At 40.0% G+C, this 6480-nt stretch overlaps 1 pseudogene; it reads left to right on the top strand.

The window, feature by feature from the left end:
- Positions 1-856: 856 nt before the first annotated feature.
- On the top strand, positions 857-1295 carry LOC112629705 (annotated as a pseudogene).
- Positions 1296-6480: the final 5185 nt, after the last annotated feature.

Raw genomic sequence — 6480 nt, 5'->3', positions numbered from 1 at the left:
TTGAAAAGGCTTGTTCGCAATGGGTTCAACAACAGTGTCTAATAAATACCAGGTCAACTGGGATTCTGGGGAGAGGTGGTTAAAGGTGTCATGGTTAGATTTCCTGGCTAACTCTTAATTCACTAGAAAATGCCTGTTAATGTCATCCTTCTTATTTATATATTTACTTAATATATTTTTATATATATACAACTCTGTATATCTGTATCTATCTGTCTATCTATCTATCTATCATCTACCTATCTACCTACCTACTACCTCTGCCTTCTAAAGCATAGCTCAGTGAATGAAACTGAACCTTTGTTTGCTTAGCCAAGACCTTATAGCTTTTTAGGTCAACTCTACTCATCAGCTCTTAGGACCGGAATAAAGACTGTCAAAAGTGGAAGGATAGAACCTAGAAGTTACTTTTTGTCCTAAAATACTGATGAAACTTTCTTTTCTAGTTATTTTTCTCTTCCTTCCAAAATGAGAATGCCACAAAACAAACAAAATATAAAGCTCAACCACAACCACAGGCAGTCGAGCAGCACGGCTGGGTGAGCTGCAGTAACTGGAGGATTTGTTGCATTTGTTTCTCTCCATGGCTTTTGTCGTTTAGCTGCTGGATTGTCTTCTCATTTCTCATTTCTGCATACTCCAAAGTGTGGACTCACACGTGCCTATCTTAAAACAGCATCAAATTCTTGAAGAATCAGTTTTGCCACCAGCCTATGACTTTTTTCCCCCTAAAAATGTTGGGGAAAGAGGAAGTAGGAGTCCTTATATCTCTTTTCATCTCTTGAACACTCAACCCATTGATGACCTTACCCACTCTCATGGTTTTAAATACCATCTCCATGAACACTGATGCAAGATGGCAGCCACTGCAGGCTCAGGAATAAAAGTGCCTTGAAATCTCTGACTGCTGCAAGAACTCAAAGAAGACCAGAAAGGAAGAAGTGATGGCACAGTTAGCTTGGGGTCTAGAAGATAATGAAGATATAATACAAGATGGACAAGGATAATCACTGGACCTCCAAGTATAATTTATAAAAACCGAATATACAACCTTAAAATGGAATGTGAACCTAAATCCCCAGAAACACCCCCAGTTTGTAAGATTTGTAACAAAATCAATATGAATGTAATAGTGCTAATAGAATAGTGGGCCCAAGAGCCATGTATCAGTGCTAGCAAAATGGCAGAATTCATATTGCATTAGAATTGTTCTGTAAGAGCTTTGGTGCCTAACGATATCTAAAGAAAATATGAAACTCTCCCAGCCACCTGAAGGACAATATTACAGAAATTAAAAAGAAAAAAATATAGGTCTTCCCCTTCCCCCATTTGATTTCATCAGTCTTTATTCTCCACAGTAGTAAGTTTTCTAGCTATGTCTTGTAGACCTCAAACTATAGAGAAGAAAGCTCTCATTCAAAGGCAATTTATCTTAAGACACTGTAAATAATACTCATTTTCATCTATTTGAAATATATAAATTATACTATAACAAAAATTAAAATACATATATACATGCATACATATATACCATTACAAAATTACTTCAGACCAATTACATTTATTTAATTTATTTTTTATTTTTTTAAGAGATGGGGTCTTGCTCTGTTGCCCAGGCTAGAATGTAGTGGTATGATCATAGTTCAATGCATCCTCTACTTCCTGGGCTCAAACAATCCTCCTGCTGTGGCCTCCCAAAGTGCTGGTATTATAGGCATAAGCCACTATGTCTGGTCTCAAATTAAATTTAATTTGAGAGTTTACTTGAGCAGAGAACAATTCATGAACTGGCAGCACTCAAAACCAAAAGAGCTTCAGAGAGTGCTACCCAGCCGTGTTAGCAGTGAGGTTTATAGGCTGAATACAGAAGCAAGGAGAGAAATTACCTGATTGACTATTGCTGTCTAGCTATATAGTCAATATAGCTGTACTTGAGTATTATATAATGAGTCATTTGCCTTATTTGGATATGGTCCTATGGGAGGTCCCTAACTATATCTCCAATAACCTGGTTGGCTGTTTGTGATTGGCTGAGGCTTTCATTGTTAAATTTTAATCATGCGAGTCATGTGCCAGGTACAATAATATAAACCTCATTCGTTTATTAAAAATATCTGGATTTGAGCTGTATTTCTGGCCACTGGAACAACATTATTGATTTAGATGGCTAAAGTTTTCAATGAATATTTGTGAAAAAAAGACTTGAGAGTTCTCATATGCCTTTTGGAAAGTCTTTTGGAAAGGCAGTCTTTGATTCATTTAGTTTTTTAGAAGCCTCAGCATGTCAATTAAAAATACATCCCATTGTTTTTGAGGCATTTTGGAATCTGTTTTTTTCTTCTAGTGTGCCTTGTCAGTTTAAACTTCCCTGTTTTTAATACTGTAATTATGTTGTCTTTAGTAAGGTTAATCTATTTTTCCAAAAATACACAGGTTTTTGAACCATAAGTTTTGTATATAAATGTAGCTAGTGTCTCACAAAATGAAGTCCCAGACTCCTGGAATCTTAAAAGAACCCATTTTCAGAAGCCACCTACCCAAGGCTCCTAACTGGATTCAATAAAGTTAATTATCAGATCCAGTCTGATTTTGAATCCAATCTGGCTAATTATTCAAATAGAGTTATAGAGAGAGCTCAGAATATAACCTTGCAGAGTTGGAAGCTGAGAAGGAACTCACCCATGACCTTCAGTTGTAGTGAAAGAGCAATGGACACAGTGAGCCTGGTGTGCACCTTTTCTTCATCACTCAGGGCTCCTGAGAGTTGCCCAAGGGTTCCTTCAGATCTCACTTATGACACCAAATTGTTAAAGAAAAACTGTAGACAAATTTAACAGATTTTATTTGAGCAAACGATTCATAAATTGGGCAGTGATCAGAACTTAAAGAGATTCAGGGAGCTTCACTCTAGCAGCATGAGCAGCAAGCTTTTATAGACTGAACACGGAGCCAAAATTACCTGATTGGCTATAGGTAAGTGTTTGCCTTATTTGAGTATGGTCTGATGTGAGGTCCCTAGTTATACAACCAACTGGCTAGTTGGCTGCTTGCAATTGGCTGAGGCTCATTTTGTTTTAAAGTCAATTCCAAGAAATGTTTTCAAGTTCTAGTTTGCTTATAGAAGAGCTCTGGTTACCAAGACAACCTCCAGCTAATGGCTTCCTTCTTATTTGTTTTAACAATACATACACAACAAAATAAAACAGTTATGACAAGTGCCAAATGAGTAATTTAGATAATTATATGAGCAGACTTAAGTGGGGGAAGACCAGGAAGGACCAATGTAGTCACAAATGGCACTGTAAGATACGGCTTGATTTCAACCTTAAAAGAAGAGGAAGGTTTTAGATACGTACAGAAAAAGTGGAAGAGCATATTAGGTGAGAGCTTTGCCTCCTTTACTAACTTTGCAGATAAGACTCCCAGCTCTGCAGATGCAGAAGCCACAGGGCATGCTCTGACTCATGCCTCAGCCTCTGCCTTTGGCTGATAGCCTTCAGCTACCCTCAAGAAAAATGTTTCTCCATCTTCCAAGTGTCCTGGTCACCTCCAGACTATGGATTGCTTCGGTTGCCATGTTATGACCACAAGGAATACTGACGTTTTACTAGTGCTGGCCTCTTGGCATGAGTGTACATTAGGAAATGGGGAGTCTAATTTACACAACGAGTACGCACAGCACAAAGCTATTAATCCAGAGGTTTTTCTCTCTATAATGAGGTAACGATAGCTTATTTATTTATTTATTTATTTTGAGACAGGGTCTCGCTCTGTCATCCAGCCTGGAGTACAGAGGTACAATCACAGGTCATTGCAACATCCGCCTCCTGGGCTCAGGCTATCTTCCCACCTCAGCCTCCCAAGTAACTGGACTACAGGTACATGACACCACACTTAGCTAATTTTTGTATTTTCATAGAGATGGGGTTTCACCATGTTTCCCAGGCTGGCCTTGAACTCCTGAGCTCAGTGATCCACCTGCCTCGGCCTCCCAAAGTGCTGGGATTACAGGCATGAGCCACCGCACCAGCATGATAGCTTATTTAAAGGCATTTCTGAATAGTGAGTACTTCAATTATATATTAAAAATTACAGACTGATGAAAGTTCATTGTTTTTAAACACCAAAGCTCAAAAACCTACTGGGTGCATCACTTGTAAAACCATGTTATGATGCAGATGTATCCTCAGGGTGACTAAGGCTAGTCAGACAGTGAGTTGTTCACTCAATGCTCTGTGAGCCTTATAGATTTTTTAGTTATATCTGTTTTAATATCTTTTTCTTTCCTTCTTTTCTTTTCTTTTCTGTTTTCTTTTCTTCTTTCTTTCTTTCTTTCTTTTTTTTTTTTTTTGGTCTGCAACATCACTTTCAGCCAATGGAATTTCATTTTTCATCTTAGCTTCTGTTTCCGACTCTCTGTAGATTGGGAATCCAGATGAAGGTGTTATTCTAATTGTTATTTTTAAAAAACAAAGGCTTAAATATACGGTCTTACGAACTCTCCTCTGGGTAAAATATGTGGCCGTGAGTGCCCAGAATGTGAATCATCTTTGTTTTCCACTCTCCTGCTGTACGCTACCCACTTGGAGACCCTTTTTGTTACTTCCTGATACTTACCTGTATTCAAGATGAGTCAGGTTGCCAGGCTGCTAATTTCTGGACATGTGAGTTATTTATGTGGTTTTGCTCCAATACACCACCAAAAATAAGATAGATCCCTTTCTCTGCCAGTGCCATCTTCAGTAGCAGGTGTCAACTGATAGATTTGAATAGACAATTTATATGTCTATTATTTGAAACCTGGAGCATTTCCTGTAGTTAGCTCTCTCCTCTACAATTTTCTGCAAAAATTACAAGAAGAATGGACCCATCTCAAAAGGTAACCAGAAGGTACCTTGAAGCTGTTATTTGCCTGGGGAGAGATGGGGCTGTGGTCAGGCGATGGAAGTAGTGGATAGCTGGATAGATGGGTAGCTGGATGCTCAGGGCTTTCTGCAGCAGCACTGGGAGAAACTCTAGCATCGAGGAGGGAGTGGAGCCCAAGAGGGACAATGGAAAGCCCTCCATCAAAGGTAGATGAGACCTCCATAATAACAGGACATTAGTATAGAGACTGGTTTGGTGAAAGAAGTTGCCACTGCTGAGGTGCCAATTAAAAGAGGCTGTTGTGTCCTGGAGAAAGGAAGAGCAAGGGTATGCTTGTGCCCAGTGTTGGTTTTCTGTGGCACCCCAGCACAGAGAATAGTGGAGCTTAATGCCAGATTTCCCTCCTGCTGAATTCAGCCAGTTTTGAAAATGAACAGGGGAGACAAAGAAGTGCAGACCTGCTTCACAGAGATTCATGCTAGCCGTCTTCACCACCGTCACTATGGAGCATTACCTGGTAGTGATTTTTGGCCTTGCACACAGAAGGGGGAGGCATGGTTCCTGCCTGCATAGGGCTCACGTAAGGGGACAGTCACACTGCCATGGATTCTCTGCCAATAGAACAATCATAAGGTCGTTGACAAAAAGTCCATTGTTCATATGCTTTGTGATTTAATTGTTAAAGACCAACACCTAAATTATCAGTTAATATCACAACAAACTATTGTAATGAGGAGACCCCAAAAATGCAATGACTCAGGTAAGATAGAAGTTGATTCCTTTCTTACCTAACAGTCCTGGGGGGTGCACCTGATCAGCAGGAGGCTTTGTCCATGCAGTGACTCAGGGACCCAGGTTGCTTCCAGCTTGTTTATTCTCTATTCTCTAAATCATTTTTCTTGTCTGTCTAGGTGCCATGCCCAGATAGCCAGCCAGCAGGAAAAAAAAAAAGGGAAGAATGTGAGTGGCATGCTTGCAAAGCATTACAGACTTGTCTACAAATAGCACACTTCTCATCCATTGGCCAGAATGTGGTCACGTGACCACCGTTTACTCCATGGGGTCCTGGACATGTGGTGCGTGCCTGGGCCGCACATCAGCCACACTTCTCTCACTGTGGAAGGGCAGTGGAGTAGGTTTTGGTGAACCCGCATCACATGGGGCTTCACCTTACATTTTGATCCGGGGTTTTCTTCAGTTTTCTAGGTTTTTTTTTTTTTTTTTAAATCTAACAGTAAGTTTGTAGAATTCAATAATTTCCAATCCCTTTTTAGTAGTTGCACTAACTTTGTTTCGTCTTCTGAAACCTCTTTTATTTGCTTCTTTAAGCCCCTCCCTCTGCCTCTAGTTTTTAAAAGAAAAAACATACTTTCTTCCTTTAGTTGGAATGAATGAGGATTCTTGGAAGAATTTTCCACCACTTCTTAAGAATGGTTGGTGTTGCCAATTCAGGTTTGAAGACTTGGATAAGAAAAGAGTAACCGGCCGGGCGCGGTGGCTCACGCCTGTAATCCCTGCACTTTGGGAGGCCGAGGCGGGCGGATCACGAGGTCAGGAGATCGAGACCATCCTGGCTAACAAGGTGAAACCCCGTCTCTACTAAAATACAAAAAA

The sequence above is a fragment of the Theropithecus gelada genome, chromosome 8 (assembly GCF_003255815.1).
Source record: "Theropithecus gelada isolate Dixy chromosome 8, Tgel_1.0, whole genome shotgun sequence".
Classification (NCBI taxonomy): Eukaryota; Metazoa; Chordata; class Mammalia; order Primates; family Cercopithecidae; genus Theropithecus; species Theropithecus gelada.
The sequence above is the reverse complement of the archived record's forward strand: the minus strand, read 5'-3'. Positions and strand labels throughout refer to the sequence as shown.